The sequence below is a fragment of the Triturus cristatus genome, chromosome 11 (assembly GCF_964204655.1).
Source record: "Triturus cristatus chromosome 11, aTriCri1.1, whole genome shotgun sequence".
Taxonomy (NCBI): Eukaryota; Metazoa; Chordata; class Amphibia; order Caudata; family Salamandridae; genus Triturus; species Triturus cristatus.
Window position 1 is genome coordinate 165,903,607 of NC_140594.1, and position 19,294 is coordinate 165,922,900.

The 19,294-nt window shown below is 49.6% G+C and overlaps 1 protein-coding gene across 1 annotated transcript in view; it reads left to right on the forward strand.

Annotated features, from left to right (window-relative positions):
* The window catches only part of MORN3 (MORN repeat containing 3), a 273,245-nt gene that overhangs the window by 90,962 nt on the left and 162,989 nt on the right, over positions 1 to 19,294 (forward strand). The gene's annotated exons all lie outside the window — the stretch shown is intronic.

Here is a 19,294-nt window from a genome sequence, read left to right on the forward strand (position 1 = left end):
ATCTGCGAGCTGGGTATCATGTGGAGCCGTCAAGGTATATCACAACATTCTCCACGCATGTGAGATTGAGGCGATATAAGAGGCTGAGTTTAGGTATCTCCAGCGCAGCAGAGGTATTCCAAAATACCATTAAAGTACTCCTAGCTGATCTCCCTGGGGTGATGAATGTAAGTGATGACATTCTGGTACATGCCAAATTAATACCTGAACATAATGATCGGTTGCCACAAGTTCTCCAGAGAATACAAGAATCGGGACTCACGTTGCATCGAGACAAATGTGAGTTCCTCAAGCAGAAGCTGCAATTCCTTGGGTATACATTTTCGGTGGAAGGGGTTGCGCCCGACCCTGAGAAGGTCAAAGACATTAAGGAGGCCCCGGCTCCCATGAATGTGACAAAAGTGCGCAGCTTCCTGGGGATGGGCAACTACTGTGGTCGATTTATCAAAGATCTAAATTCCCTTATACACCTCTCAGGGAGCTAACTAAAGTGTCAGCGACGTGGATATGGGGTCCGGAACAAGAGGCTGTGTTAAAAGCAACGAAGGAAGCTCTATCGATCAACACAATGTTAAGGTACTTCAATCCAAAACACCAGACTCAAGTTGTGGTAGATTCTGGGCCAAAAGGGCTCGGAGAGCTGTCTTGCTACAGCGGAAAACTGATGAAGATGAGTGGGTTCCTATGGCGTTCGCCAGTCGGTTGTTGACTGCTACTGAGCAAAGATATTCACAGATCGGAAAAGAAGCAATAGCAGTGCACTGGGGATGCAGGCATTTCTATCTGTATGTATACGGGAAACCGTTCTTGGTCACCACTGATCCCACAAACCTCTCATACCTGTTTTCATGGTAACAGCGTCCAAGCCACCACCTCACATAGAAAAGTGGATGTTGCATTTGTAGGAGTACGATTGCAAGATTGAATATCACCCTGGAGCTACCAATCCGACTGATTATTTGTCTCGCCATCCTCGCAAGACTACCAGTGTTGAGGTGGACAAAGCCGAAGAAACAGAGGAATACGTCAGGTATATCTCCAACCGTTCACGTCCGTTGCCAATGTCCCTAGGGGAATTATGCAAAGCAGTAGCTGAAAGACGGATGTTTGCAGAAAGTGATGGAGGCTGTGAGGACGAACAAATGGCATCCCCTATGAAGTCAAATGTCCACGTTCACTCCCATGGCGAAACAAATAATTGAAAGTCTGCACCATGTGAAACATGAGCCGAGTGTGGATCCCCATGAATGCTTACTACGAGGTCACCGGCTGGTGGTTCCTTCGACTCTGGTGGATAGAGTTGTTAGTCTGGCACATGCGGGACAACAGGGGATGGTGAAAACTAAGAACAGATTGCGGACCAAAGTCTGGTTTTCTCTCATGGATGACAAGGTAAAGGAAGTAGTGCGGTCCTGTCAGTGGTGTTAACCTACCGATGAACCGAATCCTCCTACGCCCATTATGACTGAGCTACGACCAGAGGGCCCATGGCTGAGGGCTAGCATGAATTTTGGAAGTCTCCCGGACGGGAAACACTCCATGGTGATAATTGACGACTACTCCTAGTACCCAAAGGTAGAGGTGCTGTCATCCCTCAGTGCTGGAAATGTAATTCCTAAACTGGAGAACGTGATGGCCACTCATGGTCTCAACAAAGAGATCTGAACTGACAATGTTCCACCTTTTCAAGGACAAGAGTTTGCATTATATATTGCCTCTCATGGAATTGTACATAAAAAAGTTACCCCGAAGTGGCCATAGGCGAATGGGGAAGCTGAGCGGTTCATGCGAACATTGAACAAGCTCATCAGGATAGCTGTGGCAAATGGTGATGCAATGGAACAATCAATTTATCCTTTCCTCCGCGATTACCGCCAGACTCCTCAAACGTCCATGGGACGGGTGCCTGGTCACTTGTCAATGGGACGAATTGTTCAAGACTCCATCCCCTCATCACCCCTCTTGGGCTCCTGAGAGTATCAATGATAATGCCGTGGAGAGCAGGAGGAAGCGCCATAACGATATGGTCAGCCTGAAACGCAGAGCGGCAACGTCGACTCTTCAGACTGGGGACTTGGTACTTGTTCAGTACAGGCATCCTGGCAGTAAATTTTGCCTTCGTTTTGAGATAGATCCCTGGAGTATCACACAAATTAGAGGCACTCAAGTTACGGCCACTAGAGGCGGTGAGGTGCTTACTAGAAATGTGTAGGCACTTAAAAAGTATCATGAAGCTCCTGTTTGTCAACCCACTTTGGTGGAGCCTGTTCCTGATGACTGTCATTCAGATGTGTGGTCTGACCCTGGTCATGATGTCCAAGGAGCTGAAGGAGTGACTGAGTCTGTCCCGCCGATAAGTGGTCAGCGAAGTGTTCTTGAGCCCTCTGCGGACGCCAATGGCTTTGGTGAGTGTCATGAGACTCGCACCCAATACAGACTAAGGGGTAATCCAGCACCATCATCACGGCTCAAGAACTTTCACTGTTAGAGCCTGTGGCAGTGCGTAGTACGTGTGTCCCACTGTCTCATTATGACTGGTGCATACTCATTGTTTAATGACTTTGCCAAGTGTTATCTGTTGTTAATGATAATTTCTTTGTTTTGGGGAGGAATGTTATATCGCTCCTCGCGATATTGAGTACTGGGCGTGCCCATTATGGTTGAGCACACGCTGGGGTCAGCGGCGAGCTCCCCGCTGTCGTGCAATGTTTGGTTTGTCCTGCATAGCGCAGGACTTAGTAAATAAATAGCGATGCGCGTGAGTGTGGCGTCAGAGCCGACACACGTGACCATCGTGCTGCACCCATCCACCGTGTCCTGTCTCTTCTCTTACGGCCTTGCTCACCACCGCGCACCGCGCCCGCTAATTAATAGTCACGGTCGGAGCTCTAATTGACACGCGCTCCGACACAACAGCTGGTACCATTTGAAAATGACAGGGTAGAAAGAGCCAAGTTGAAATGCACTGAGTGAGCAAGTGAAACACGTGGCCCAAACACTTGAAAGGAAAGTTTGGCGAACGAGAGAGGGATTGTTTCTACCACAAAATGCACTATTGTGCTGTGTGTAGTTTATTCCCAGCCAAGTCCAGGAAATAAGCAAACAATGCATAGCACACTGCTTACGTACGTGTTTGCCACCCATGCTTGTAACTACTATGGAAACACTGCACTTCCTCTCATGCTGTAACACCAATTTCATGGAGAGGCGAGCTGATGACAAACATGCATGCACTTAATTATATTTTGATACAATAACAAATCACATCATTGCATCCCGTCTGTCCTGGCGGCCACCGCAACTGGTCACAGTCATGGTCAGTCATGACTCCGTGACGACTCTCTAACTGGCCCTTGACTCCGCAATGATTAATTTGCCGGCGATAATAAGATCATAATATTACAGCAGCACGGGCGGCCTGGCGTGAGCAGCGGGCAGCACTGCAAGCTGAGTGCCAAGATTGTGGCAAGTGCCGCAGCCTGCAAACCAGTAGCCCGCCGCCTTTCTCACAAACTCCCGGCTCTGGCAGCCATTGGGCACTATGTCGTAACGTCAGGCTCGGCTGTGTGACTCTCAGAGCCTCGCGGTGCCGCAGGAAATAATAGATACATTGTAGTGAGCCTGCCAGCACCGTAGCTCAGCTGGGCAGCGAGCGCCCCAAGCCTGCGAAATCAGCGCGCAGAGGCCATGGGCGGCGCGCTGCCAGCTGCCACACACTCAGTTTGCAGCGCTTTAGTGACAGCTGAGACATATGCATATGCGTGACAATGCATTTCAGTGCATTGATGCGGAGCACCACACTGAAATGAGTTAGTCTAACCGTAACGCCTGATGCGTGGTACTTGGCAGGACGGAATGTAATACTACTTTTGGGGATTCAGTGAACTTCTCCACCGTACAGAGAAGGTGATGTACAGCAGATAAGTATATTTAAACGAAGCCAGGGACTCAAAATTTAAAGTAAGTTTTTAGCGTCAAGTTCAGGTAAAGTCGCACACTAATCAAGGGCTACTCTAGGTTTGGGAATAGTCTGGTGAGTCTTAACTATTGTTGACTGTGCATATGCTAAATATATACATTACTGAAGTGTAGATAGTAAAAGAATGAACTCAGAGACAATTTTGTTGGGCAGTGACCTCTTAGATAATTGTTAATCCGGCATCAAGCAAAGGGGGAGCACTCACTGAGACTACCCTGCTCCAGGTTATTGTTACATGGATTATATTTAGTCTCCATGTAGTTATCCTTTTTAACAGTGACGGTGCGTCCATTGGGGGCGTTGGGGCGTTGCCCCACTAAGCTGGAACAGCCCCAACGCCCCCAATGGACGCAAACTCCTGCAAGGGCATTTACGTTCCAATCCAGCCTGAAAGTCCTTTTCAGTTTCACTGAGTGCGCGTCGCAGTCTGTGGGTGTGTGTGGGGGCGGGGCTGCCGCTGACGTGGAAATAGCGGCGCGCAGCAGTCCAGCAGACAGCAGTGCGCAATGCGCATGTCAGGTTTTGGGCTCTATTTTAGAATCCTGGCCCGAACATGCGCACACGTGTGTGTGTGGCACTTAGAAACTTTGACTACTACAGTGGTGACTGGGACCCGAGGGTGCGTCTCATAACGCAACCCCCCGGGTCTCATTATGGGCAGGGACTAACCCTGCTCTTAAGCCAATCCTGGCGCTGCTGGCACAGTGGCGCTGGTAATGCAGCGCCAGGGTTGGCTGAGTCTATTCACCGCGGTCCGTGCAGCGCGCGCAGTGCAGCAGTCGAGTGAGTCATGGTGCGCCGTACGTAGGTATGGCCAATCACACTGCGGCAATGTGAAGCCATGCAATTTTCTCAGGGGGGAGAACCCCCCCTGAACCCCCCTTAGGTTGTTCGGGCTCGCTCGCTACGCTCGCTCGCAATGCTGAAGTATGACAAACATTTTACGCCTCACCACTTTCAAATGTCACCGTCCGCCACTGCTTTTTAACATGTTTACCACAGAAAGCTGCTCCTAGTGAAAAGTGAACCTACTACAGTTGACACCAGGTGGTGTGTGAGACCAGTCCGTTACTTTTTGTGAGATGTCCTCACTCACAATGGTTTTGTAACTGTAGTAGGGTAGCTCCTAGAACCCCACGCCTCTTGTTCCCTCCTCCATACATTGTGGAGTTCCTTTGTGATTACATCCTTTTTATCATAGCATCTTTTTGAGATTGTGATTTCAACATGTTTTTCACTAACACGAGAATGTGCCATGCGCGTCTATATTTTTGGTAGACGTTGATCAGAACATAATGAATCAAGCACTTTGCTTTCTTGCCAATCGAGAGACTTGTCTATTGGTTTTCCTTGATCTCTTTGCTGCCTTCGACACAGTGAATCAGAGATCCCTTATCAGTGTTCACAGGGATCCAATGGGCACTGATGGTTTAGTCATAAACTGATTTATCATGCTTGACCGGTCGCACACAGCGGGTGTAACTTGGCAATTCCTTTTCAAATCCTCTGAGTCTGTATTAAAAAGTTCTACACAGTTGTATTCATGTTCCACTCTCTTTAATCTTTATTTACAACCAACTGTAGTTGTTTTTAGGAATTCTGGGACCTTGTAAAACTAGTAAGCCGAATGCGCAAGAGCAAAACACTGAAATTTAACCCATTAAAAACCGAGTCCCTCCTGATCTCTTCTATTCAGTTCAACACACAATATACAATCCTAGATCAATTCCTACAGCACCCTTGTGCAAAAGTCATTGGGTTTCAATCTTGAAAAGAGATTGACCTACAAACTTAGAACAGTGCTATAGCCAAGAGCGCATGGCCTCAGTGTTGACGTCTATGGGGATCAGACATTGAAACCTCAAGACCATTGTGATTATGGCAGCTCACTCTCAACAGGCCTATCTGAAATACTCCTCACCCACTAAGAGCAGCGTGACACACAGGAGCGTGCTTTTATAGCGAAACCAAAAAATGTGCCCACTTCACGCCTGTGTTATAAATGGCCCAATGGCTGCCCATTGAAGCAAGATCACAGTAGAAGATAGAATGTGTCACTCTTAACGTCTTATATGAAGTGAGTCCTCTACCTGAAAAGAAAGCGGACATCCTCTTTTGCAGTGCCCAGCTGTTTCTACTAAAGCCTTTGGCATTCAATAAGGAGCAAAAATGGCCCATTCTTCTACAGGGAGTGTGTCTGGAATTTGAAGCTCTGTCCAGCTCTACCACCACCCACTCTCTTTCAGTATTTCAGAAGGATTTGGAACTCATTCTCTTTGAAAGATACTTTGGATCTGGTTCAAACCAATTTTATAATCTCCTGTTTGATCCCTCGATTCTTACTCATGGTTCACCTCCTTCTCTGTCCCTCTGAGTATGTCCTGTTGTGCTGCTGCACATTTATTGATGTTCGACCTCTTTGTGCATGTTGACACCGTTGACCATACCCTTCTGTTCCATGCAGTATTTCAGTCACTGTAAGCCTCCTTTAGTGCAGGTAATTTGTCCTGTTGTTTCTCAGAGGTAGCCCTTGGCTTGTGTGCATCTCCTCAGGAGTCACTGGAACATCTGCATTGTGTGTGATGAAGTCTTACTCAGGTCTGGGAGCGCCCAATATTGTTTGGCATTGTGTGTGCTTGTATCAGAAAAAATGGGTAATAAAAGTCAATATATTTGCTAAAAGGAGGCCCCAAAAAATGCCTTACCCAGGGCCTCAAAAAACTGTTAGATGATACTGGTTAGACTGTGAGCGTGTATATGCACGCCACTACATTACTGTAACTCAGAAATAAGGGTATGTATGTTACTCCATAGTAATGCAGGGAAATGAAATAATAGTTCAGTGCAATAGAACATGTAAAGCTAATTTAACGTGTAACGAAGCCTGTAGACTTCACGGTACTTTGTATGTAAGTAAGTTGACTCCATCCCTTCTCCGCTTCTTCATGGAACTGCAATGCCATCTTTTCAAGCAACACCTAGTCTCAGAGTAATCACTAGGATAGCGTACTACTCCCGAAGAGGTCCTGCTAGCACCCTATTCCACCCAACAGCCCACAGCATCTCTGTTCTCTGACCTGGTCCTACCAGCCCTGCTTGTAATCCTCACCTCAACACTTCACCCCACTCCCGCTCTCTTGATGCAGTAGTAGCCCCACTCCCCTATACCTTTGCCCTCTTTTTCTGCACTGCCCACTGTGAAACCGCCATTGTATACAGTGCTCCATGCTTTGTACATAGGTCTGCGCTGTAAAAGACATATACATACATACCGAACTTGTAGCTGGAACATAGGTGGAGGACATATGTACTTTTAGAATGGGGAATTGGGTACCTCGCATAGAGACATCCACGGGGATTAGTGTCCCATTGACTCCGCGTGCCTGGTTATTGGGAGGGGTGGTGCTCCCCAGAGGTCGTAGGATCCCTCATAGATTGGCTCAACTGGCCCTACTCCTGGCGAAGAGGCGGGTGGCTTATGGGGTGATGGGGGCACGGGCTCCGCTGCTGACCTTTTGGTTGAAGGATTCGATGGAGTGGGGGCTGCGGACGAACAATACATGCGCCTCACACGTACAGACACGTACCGATGACGGGGTGTCTGCGGCTATAGTAGAGTGGGTGCAGCTGGTGGGTATGTTCCAAGACAATGAGGACCGCCCCATGGAGGATGGTTCAGGAGGGGAGGATTGAAGGTGAGGAGGAGGCATAGCTACCATTGGTACAGCAGGTGCAGCAGTACCGAGGCCCATAGCTCAAAGGACCCCATTGAATCCTGATAATTGCTAGATTTTACTATCCCAACTGCAATCAAAGGTGTCATTTTCCTTGCTTCTACCAAGGCCCATGGCAGCCTTACTACGCTACTTTTGTGAGGGTCAATTTCCTTCTTCAGGGCGAGAAGTGGTACAGATGTCCAGGTTTGCCAAAGGGCACCTGTTGCAGGTTTCGGTGCTCAGTCTAGTTGAACTGGTGGTTGAGATGGTGGATTTACAGAAGTTTCACTGCGGGGCAAACATAGACTCACTCTCGACACCGGTGTTTGCCCCATGGTGATTGCACTTTTTTTTAACGGGGGTACCTGCCTCTACCCCTCTTCCCACCCAGCTGATGGCCAGTTCCCTACAGACAACTGCAGTGCTGTTTCATTAAGTGTCTCAGTCGGCAGGAACAACGCAACACAAAGTTAACATATCGTGTTGGTAGATCGATGTCTCGCAACCGGCACGCAGATGTAGGAAGCCATCCTTAAAGAAAAATGCCTTTATTGCCTCTTGAAGGCAGGGCAATTGGGCACAGATATGAGAGGGGTATCCAGGTTGTGTAGCTGTGTGTCATATATCTTCTTGTTTGTACTCCATCCCCTAATGGTTATCGAGGATTAAGATCCCCCATGCATGCCGGGTCCAGATGACCCCTCCCTCACTGCTTGCCAGAAGCCCCCTCCCTCATTGCTCCCTTAGTGCTAGGACCGCTTCCAGTGGCTGCTAGCCACCAGTGTTAACAGTTTTGTTTCTTTGGGTGTCCATCGTTTTCCTGCATCCTCTTGTAGTGTCGCGGTCTAGTGGACGCGCGCACTACGGAGTGACGTAGAGGCGCGTAGCGGCCATTCGGACGCTACTGCGCATGCGCGAGGCATAGCGCGCGAACGAGAGACGCGATCGGAGCGTGTTGCCCGGCGCTCTCGCTATAGGTGTTCTAGCAGTTGCAATAAAGGTTCCACCAGCACATAGAACGTCTCCTGTGAGTCTGTGGGGGTGAGCAACACATACCTGGCACCCAGCAACATTACAGTGGCGACGAGACTGGGACAAGAAGAACCCCAGGTGCAACAGGCGGAAGGGGCCCCCCTAACCTGCATCAGAGAAGAAGCCCACCAGGAGAGACACCACCATACGCGGTGAGAAGACCGGAGGGACTAAGAGCAGACACCTACACACCGGGAGAGCGCGGCAGAGGCAGATAGAAGCCGGAGAGTGGCACGTGGGCAACGAAGGAGCCAGCCACGTGGTAGAGGATATCGCAGGCGGACGGCGGAGCCGCAGAAGAGATCCTGGCGGAGTCAGGGGACGACGGAGCAGCCGGCTCGAACGCAGTCCCAGGTACCCGAAGCAGGGGAGCGGGGACGGACGCACCAGGTAGCCCGAGGAAGCAAGTGGACGCCAAAATGAGTGCACAGTCAGCGACTCTGACGACGCCGATACCTTTCCTACCACGCCCGGGAGAACCCATAATGAAGTGGGAAGACTGGAGGGAGTACTTCAGAAACTACCTGGAAGCGCTAGAAGATGAGAACGAGGAGGCGTTCTCTAGCGCCAGGAGGAAGAGGATACTTCTACACAACCTAGGACCAGAAGGGATACGGGTGTTTCAAAATCTCACACCGATCACCAGACCAGTAGGGGACACAGACGTGTTCACCCACGCCATAGAAGATTTGGACAACCACTACCGACCAGCAGTGTGCACCTCCATCGACCGCTATAACTTCCAGCAGAGGAAGCAAGAAGCAGGAGAATCCGTGGATGACTACGTGGCGGCACTGCGGAAGCTGGCGATGACGTGCAGGTATGGCGGACTGCAGGACGAATTCATCAAGGACCAGATCGTCATGCACACGACAAGCAAGTCAGTACAGGACAAACTATGGGCGAATGGAGATGCGACGCTGAACGAAGTGATCGCCATAGTGAAGAGAGCGGAGCTAACAAAACGCTGTGCGGAAGCAGCCAAAAGAGAACAGGCCCCCAGACTCACAGTCAACAAAGTAGACGACGCGGACCACCAGGTGCGGGGGAAACAAACGACGGGGGAGTACAGAGGAGCGGCCACAGGGAAACCAAGACCCGGACCGACATGGAAACAAGGCAAAGGCGAGGCCATGAAATGCTACAGGTGCGGCAGCTCGAACCATGCAGCGCACGACAAACGGTGTCCCGCATTCAGAGCCAAGTGCGCGTTCTGCGGCCTAGTTGGCCATTACGAAAAGGTATGCCGCAGGAAAGGAAGACAGCAGGCGGTGAAGTTCGTGGCACAGGACGAGGGGGAAGAAGCAGAAGGCCGTGAAGAAGACGAGGAAGTCCTGTGTATTGAAGACCAGGTACTGGGCATAGAGGAGAGAAGATCGCGCAAACCCCAATGCGACATGATCATAGGAGGCATACCCATCACCATCGTGGCGGACTCAGGATCTCCTTACACGATCATTCAACGTTCAGTATGGAGCGAGAAGTTCAGACCCACGTGGGGCGCACACCTAGAACCCCCCGACATTCGACCTGTCACCTACACAGGGGACCCAATCCCGATGGTAGGGTTCAAGACAATGAAGTTCCAGTTCAAGGAGCGGAGTGCGCTCTGCAAGCTGTACGTCGCGGAGAAAGGACCGTCAGTCCTGGGCTGGATGGACCAAGGAGTGTTGGGAATACAGCTGAACTCAGGAGGGGACACCCAAGTGCTAGTGACGCTGGACGGAGAGGAGTCGACGGCAGGAAAATGGCGGAGCGGGCACCCGAAGGTCTTCGGCGGGAAGATTGGGAGGCTGGAGAAGTTCTCCCACAAAATCGTCCTCAAGGACAACGCCCGGCCAGTTGCGCACAAGGTACGGAACATCCCGATTGCCGTTAGGGAAGCGGTGCAACAGGAGCTCCTCCGACTGGAAGAAGGGGGAATCATTGAGCCCATTGACAGCGCGGAGTGGTTGGCTCCCTTGGTGGTGGCCATGAAACCGTCAGGCAAAGTGCGCCTCTGTGTGGACCTCAGGGAGTTGAACAAGTGCATAGTGGTGGAGAGGTTCCCCTTGCCACGCATTGAGGAAATGTTGGCCCGCACGAAAGGAGTGAAATGGTTCTCCACCATAGACTTGCAATCAGCATACCATCAAGTAGCACTACATCCGACAAGCAAAAAGTTGACATCGTTCATCACGCCGTTCGGCTGCTACCAATTCTGCCGCATGCCCTTTGGTCTCGCCTCGGCAGCGGCGGTGTTCCAGAAGCTAATGGCCCGCCTATTCAAGGACATAGAGGGAGTGCAATACTTTCAGGACGACATCCTAGTAATGGGGACGGAGCTGGAGGACCACGACAGGAAACTGTCGGCAGTATTGAAGATCCTGGAAGAGAAGGGCCTAACAGCAGAGTGGGAGAAGTGCCATTTTGGGATGACATCAGTCACCTACCTGGGACACGAGATAGGGGCACAAGGAATAACGCCGAAGAGAGGGAACGTAAAGGCCATCTGCGAAGCACCGCCACCCACATCCAAGGAGGAAGTACGGTCGTTTCTAGGGATGGCAGAGTACTATAGTAAATTCGTCCACCACTTTGCCACGAAAACCCACCACATGAGGCAGCTCACGAGGGACAAGACGGCGTTCAGATGGACTGAGGAGACGCAAGAGGAGTTCGACACAGTGAAACGGGAGATTGGCGGAGCGATCCCGCTGCAAGGATTCGATCCCCAGGGGCGGTCGATATTGATGACGGACGCGAGTGAAAAGGGGCTGGGAGCCGTGCTCATGCAGGAAAGACCAGAAGGCGGAACGGAGACGATCAGCTTCGCGTCCCGGACGCTGACAGCATCGGAACAAAAGTTCAGTGTGATAGAGAAAGAGATGCTAGCGGTAGTGTGGGCCATGGCGAAGTACAGTCAGTTCCTGTGGGGAACCAGATTCCAGGTGAAGACAGATCACAAGCCTCTCGTGAAAGTACTGACATCAGATGGCCATGCCAGCGCCACGCCCCGGATTGCGAAGATGACACTGAAACTCCTGGAGTACAGGTACGACGTGGAGTACATCCCGGGCTCCAGAAACAAAATAGCGGACTACCTCAGCAGGGCATCTGCGATGGACAGCGCCTCCAACGACAGGGAAGACGACGACGAGATGGTGGCTCTGACGGACGATCCAGAAAAAGCCATCAGCAGGCAGGACTGGAAGAACGCGTATGAGGCGGATGCTGACATGGAGGAAATCAAGGCGTGCATTGTGCGGGGATGGCCGGACAGGAGGAAACAAGGATCAAAAATCAGGCAGTTTTACGAAGTCAGAGAAGAGCTGTCGGTGGGCAACGATGGAGTATTCGTCTACAGGGGTGACAGGGTGGTGCCGCCGGAGAACATCGTACCCACCCTGCTAGCCATACTTCACGAAGGCCACCTGGGAATTGTGAAGACAAAGGCCAGGACAAAACAAACTTACTGGTGGCCAGGGATGGACACGCATGTTGAGAGGCACGTGAAGGACTGCGCGCAGTGCCTAGGGGCGGACAAGACACTCAAACCGATGAGACCACCCTTAGGGAAATTCACTAACCCCAGCAACCCGTGGGAAGAGGTAGCAGTAGACATCCTGGGACCAATACTGGACGACCAAGGTATCCCCAAATATCTATGCGTAATAGTGGATAAATACTCGAAATGGCCAGAAGTGCACATCAACGAGGTCATGGACACGGACGAGATACTACGCTTCCTCAAGGCGGTGTTCCTTCGGGAAGGCATACCCAGGAGCATTATCAGCGACAATGGCCCCCAGTTCATCTCCGACAAGTGGGTCACGTTTGCGAACAGGAACGGCATAATACTCAAACGCACCTCGATATACCACCCATCCAGCAATGGACAAGTAGAGAGGTTTAACAGGGTGCTGATGGGCTCCATACAGGTGGCCATCACAAGAGGCAAAGACTGGGAGAAAGAGGTGCTCAGCACGGTATGGGCGTACCGCATCACCCCCACCGGAACGGGGTACAGTCCCTTCCAGATCTTACGGGGACGGCAACCCTTTACCAAAGACAATGTGGCGTGGCAGGAGAAGACCATCACCAGCAAATGGTCTCCAGCAGTGGTGCAGCACAACCTGCAGAAGGCACAACGCATCTATACGGAACACTACAACCGCCACAAGAGGACAAAAGAAACGGCGTTGGAAAAAGGGGAGTGGGTCAGAGTGAAGCTGGCTGTCCTTAAGCGGAAAGGAGAAAGCAAGTACTCCCCACCCCTCAAAGTAGAAGAAGTGTATGACCGGGCGGCACTGCTCAGTGACGGTAACGTGTGGTCACACGAGCGCATGGCCAAATGCAATAAGATCCTACAGTGGCCCCGAGAGTGCACGGAAGGGGAAAACCCGGCAGAAGGGGCGATAAAGGACACAGACTCATCCGAAGGAGGCCCCGGAGAAGACATGGGCGGTGAGCAAGAGAGAGAGAGAGACAACTCAGGGAGAAGACCCTTGGGGGAGACCACGAGAGAAGATGGCGAGGTAAAAGAGAGAGAGAGTCCGGGCACTCCGAAAGGTACCGACGGAGGCCTGGTCACAGAGGGAAGCCGAGAAGGACATTCCACTCCGGTAAGACACACCCGGGGGGGAAGAGCAGTGGTGAGACCATCCAAGTTCAGAGACTTTGAAATGGACTGACCTCCGGGTCGGGGACTTTGTGTGAGGGTATGAAAAGGGGGAGATATGTAGTGTCGCGGTCTAGTGGACGCGCGCACTACGGAGTGACGTAGAGGCGCGTAGCGGCCGTTCGGACGCTACTGCGCATGCGCGAGGCATAGCGCGCGAACGAGAGACGCGATCGGAGCGTGTTGCCCGGCGCTCTCTCTATAGGTGTTCTAGCAGTTGCAATAAAGGTTCCACCAGCACATAGAACGTCTCCTGTGAGTCTGTGGGGGTGAGCAACACATACCTGGCACCCAGCAACATTACACCTCTTGCTTGTGTCGTCCAATCTTTTTATGACTTTTCTGTCTGTGGTGTAGTTGCCGCGAGAGCCGTCCTAAGGAGGGGACATTGTGTCCCGTCCGCCGCACATCCAGGACCATACTGTCCTTAGGCAGCATTTAGTGATAGAGTTTTAATTTCAAGTGACCTCCGTCTTCATTAATAATGACGCAGCTTTTGTGGCCAAACCACGTGATGGCGCCATATGCCATGTTTTTTATTTCCCAGAAGTACATTTTTTTTAATACTCAGAAACAGGTCCTGCTTGTCGCACCTGGCCAAAATAGAAGAAGCAGCTAGAGGGCCCTGCATTAAGTTTTGTCTCCAGTCGATGCTCTGACATCTGACAAGCGTCGCCCATTTGATGGAATTATGTGCAGTCTGTCTGCTATTGTTTTGCTTTTCTGTGCTTCTCCAATTTTTGCTGGCTGATTTTCGCTGCATTTGTGGTGGTAACATCTTACAGCGTCACCACAAATGGCCACTAGAGGGCGACATGTTGCAGCAAACGGCCTTTAAAAAGGGTTTATTGCTAGAGAGAAGGAAGCACCAAAGTGGCAAACTATGACAGTTCCTGGGGGTGAAAACATCCTTGCACTGGAATTATTTCAGAGGCTTTTCCTGGCCAGAATCTGGGCTGGATATGTGTTCTAGCTGAGAAACTAAACTCAATCAATCAATCATTTATAAAGTGCAGCAAATCACCTGTGAAGGTCTCAAGGCACTGGGGTTGCTAGCTACTGCGAGGTGATCTGTTCATTCGAACAGCCAGGACTTGAGTTCTCTCCTGAATTGCTGCAGCATTGAGGCAGTCCTGAGGTGCAGGGGAAGGATGTTCCAAGATGTGGCCGCCAGGTGTGAGAAAGGGCATCCTCCACTGTAGGCTCGACGGATCTGGGGGCGGCTGCGAGGTAGAGGGAGGCGGATCGTAGGTGTCTGGTAGGTTGGTGGAGGGTCATGCGTTTGTTGATGTAAGCTGATTCTTCATTGTTCAGGGCTTTGTATGCATGGGTCAACATCTTGAACTGGCATCTCTTCTTAAGGTGGGGTGTGATGTGGGTCCGTCTGAGGAGTCTTACCGCTGAGTTTTGTATTGTCTGTAATCTGTTCGGGAGGCATGTGGTGATTCCTATATTGAGTGTGTTCCCCTAGTCCAGCCTGCTGGTGATGAGGGCCTGCGTGGTGGTCCTACTGGTGTCGATTGGGAGCCCCCTGACAATCTTGCAAAGCATGCATAGGGTGTGGAAGAAGGGGGATGAGACAACGTTTACCAGTTGCTTCATGGATAGCTTGCTGTCCAAGATGATGCCGAGGTTGCGGGCGTTGTCTGTCGGGTCCAAGTGGGGGGGGGGAGGGGGTTTCGTGTTCTGCAATCACCATGAGTCGTTCCATGGAGAGGTGTTGTTCCCAAAGAAGAGGACTGTTTTTTTGTCTGTGTTCAGCTTGGGGAGTTGTCTTTCATCCAGTCGGGGACATTTATCAATCATCTGTGGAAGCTGGCTCTGGTGGTGGAGGGGTCGTCTAACAGCAAGAGGATGAGCTGGGTGTTGTCAGCATAGGAAATGATGTTGTATCCGTGCACTCTGAAGGAGTCATGTACACGTTGAAGAGGGTGGGACTGAGGGATGATCCTTGGGGGAGGCAGCAGATGATCTTCTTGGGTTCCAAGGTGAACTGTGGAAGACAAATTCTCTAGGTTCTTCCGGTGAGGTATGAGGCGATCCATTTGAGGGGGCCTTCCTGGATTCTGATGTGGTGGAGTCTGTTGATCAGGATGCGATGGGAGACGGTGTTGATGGCAGCTGATAGATTAAGGAGGATGAGGGCTGCCTGATGTCGTCGGTGGCTGCGATCAGGGATGTCTCAGTGCTGTGGTTGGCCCGAAATCCAGATTGAGAGGGGTCCAGGAGGTTGTTGTGTTCCAGGTGTTTGGTACGTTGTTGGTTGATTGCCTTCTCAGAACTTTTGTTGGAAAGGGGAGGAGGGAGATGGATCTGTAGTTCTTCGGTTCTGCTGGGTCGGCGGATGGTTTCTTCAGGAGGGGCCTCACTTTGGCTTGTTTCCAGTCCTCCGGGAAGGAGGCCGAGGTAATGGAGATGTTCAGGACTATCTTAAACTCGTCGCCAATTGTCTTGCTCCTAAGGTTGAATCGTGGTGGGGACAGGGGTCCGTGTGTGCTCCAGTGTGCACGGATTTCATGATGGCGATTGTGGCTTGGGTAGGGAGAGAGTCCCGGTCGGTGAGCAGGTGTTCGGGTCCTGCGTTCGTGGATGTGGGCGTGAGTAGGCTGATGTTGTAAGCGGTGGGAGGTTGGGGTCCGAAGTTTTTGTAGATGACTGAGATCTTGTCATGGAAAAAGTCCACCAGGGTGTCACACAGTTCTTCGGAGGGGGGTAATGTCGTTCACAGTGGCTGCAGGGTTGGAGAACTCCTTCATGATGGTGAAGAGCTCCTTGCTGCGGTTGTGCTTGTTTCTATGCAGTCTGCTAGTGCGTTCTTCATCTGAAGACGGTGAGATCTGATGTTTCTTTGCTGGTGTGCCACTTCCTTTCTAGCTGCCGGCAGTTGCATTTGGTGGATTTCAGTTCCGCTGTGAACCAGCTGGCTCTTCTGGTAGGTCCTTTGGACTTGGCTGGTTTGGTGGGGGCAATTGTGTCAGCGCATTCTGTGATCCACTTAGAGAAATTATTCGCAGCCTGCTCTTGGTCGGATGTTGTGCCTGGGCGGTCAGAGTTGAGTGCGTTGTTCCACTGGTCTTCTGAAGCTAGACTGCTCCAAGGATAAGAGACGCTGTACTGGCTTGTCCCATGGTGTAGGGTACCAAAAGGTCAAAAGGACAGCACTCGTGTAGCACTTGGACAATCAAATATTCTTAATTTTATTCAGTTAAAAGTTTATCCATAAAAGGAGCAAACTATTAAACTAGATGTAAAACATTTCATAAGACCATAATACATAAAGCAATGTATAGTTATAAAAACAAATATTACTAAACTATTACTCTTGATAAAACATTTTACCAACATTGGAGATTCACAGTATACAGTGTAACTATGCTACAGAGACGTGCAAACAGCTCTATTGGAAAGTGCAGGATAATGTGCAAAACAACGCAGTCGATGGTGGTACGAGGTGTATCCTATAGAAACAGTCATAAAGTTTCTCTCTATTGCTGAATATATTTAGCCACAGTCAAACGGACTGCAATGGAAGAGAATGATTGAATGAAAGTCAATGCAGGTCTGCATTGCCTTCATCCAACACGTCTTAAAATGAGAAGCGTAAATCGCCTTCTCAGAAAATATGTAAAATGTACTAAATAACTTAAAATGCAGTGTTGTCTGGGATGAACAGGAATCCCATGGGTATACTGGAAGCTTGGCAAAATAATGTGCGGAGACTGGAAACACAACTTGGTAGTGTATGGACTGTAGTCTAAATTGTGCGAGTAGATAGGTTTGTTGCATGTTTGTAACGTAACCCAAATAAGATAAGGCTCCATTCCTAGAGTAGTTTCGATTAGTAGACAGCCTTTCTCTGTTTCTGAAACTCACAACATTCTCTAACTTTCTTACAGTTTTTGTAAAAACAGACCTTAACACGATCCTTACAAGGCAAAGAAAATTCATGTGGATTGCTAAACAAATCGGACATATCCAGACTGCAACATACTTTCTTTATATAGGCCAGTCAGGGAACCTTTAATGCTGTGTCTAATTTCAGGCAGTCAGACAAAACCAGCCTGCTAAGGCCAGTGTCTTGTTTGGTCCATACGGATAGCCACAGTTGCAAAGGGCACGAGTTGAGATAATCCATAATACAACCTAGGCCCAACTTTGAAGGACACACGTTGGCCGAGGCATTATTGGGTACAGCAAGCAGTCTCCTCAAAAACCATTCTCAAATTTCTGTAGGCAGGATAAACCTGCACACCCCAGGCGCCGTAGGTGGCAATTGGGAGCATTGTTCCCTGTAGCATGCGCGCCTGAGCGGGCGCGCACAGTGCCTATCCCCAGCGCGCACACACTCTCCCACAGCGCGCACTTCACTGCTCCATGCAAGACCAAGAGATGGTTTGTGAGGGGCACGACAAAAAGCTCACATTCTTGGAGCTGAATTACGGTGACAGTGAGTTTTCAGGCCGGGTGGAGGATCAGAATGCATGTGGAAGGACTTGAAAGTCTTTCTCTTACATGCATGGGTTTTGCTACGGTGACTGACAGCGCTCGGAGCAGGCAGTTGTTAATATGCTTCTTTCATTATTATTTTCGAGTGGGGGGCCTTCAAGGATTCAGCAGCAACAGAGGCCTCTGGGAGCCTGATGCAGCAGAGGCGCTCATAAAACTTAATATATGTGATCTGTTGTAAAACACTGGGTAAAACTGTACAAAATAAAAGGTGGATTCTGCCTGGAACTAAATTTTAATTACATTCTTTAAGAATTAAGCGCAAAACATTAAACTTTGATGTCACTAAGAGATACCAATCTAGTGGCTGAAGTGCACAGCCTGAAACTGTATCAGTTTTTGCCTGACCAAATTGTGTGATCCTAAGCAAATACATTATTTAACTGAGCAACTTTTTTGTTTATTATCACATAAGACCATTTTCAAATAATTTAGTTCAGGATGTGTGTGTAAAAAAAACTTTTCTTGTGTTTGATTTTTTAATAGCTTATAAAGTGGCGCTATCTAAAATAAGAATCTAGGCCACATTTCCTGCATATAACTCTGACTTGCCTCTTTGGTCACTTATAGCACAGTCATCAGGGCCCAGGTAGGAAGGTTTTTCAGTTCATGTTTAAAAACTCCCACTTTCTATAAATACTTTGCAAATAAACTGATATGCTTAGGTTAAAAGCTACTGCGTGTTAAAGAAATACTCTTTCTTGATTCTCAAAGGCAAGGTTTTATAATCTAACGTAATATTTGTTGCGCGATTCAGATGGCAAATATTTTCAGGGCTCGGCTCGTGCAACGGCTCTTAGGGCCAGAGCCGATCCTTGGCTCAGCTCTCCCTGTTTATTAGTTGGCTCGCCAACCTCTATTCACTCCCGCTCTGGATTGGACTGCAGAAAGTAGTTCATTTGTTCATAATCTCCTTCTTTGCACAGAGCGTCCGCTCCTCAGTCTGTTTCATGTGTCAAGTCTGCTGACAGCAAAAGGAGAAATCATACTTGTCACCATGGCTTTCAGTGGGATGAAAAAGTGGGGAGTCTTTAAAAGGGGCGCAACAAAAAAGAAGTGTAACTATTACTGGGGTTTGTTGAAGGCTTAGTGGTCTTTATAGTGTCACAATAACCTGCTCACTTGTAAGGACTGCATTCACTTTCACCCTGCTAAAAATGACACTTCTCGTGACTATCTACGCATTATATAGCGACTTTTGCCCCTACTCCTCAGCTTGTAGGATTTAATCCTACAATCAATTTACAAGGAGATGTTGTGTCTTATACAGATTGTGAATTAGAGACACCCAATTTTAGCTTCAAGAATTCTAAGCAAAGGTTCTCAAAGTCACAGTCTGAGGCCAGTACCTATTTGAATTCGACTTGGATAGCCGGATTTGAGCAGTTCTCAAAATTGTTG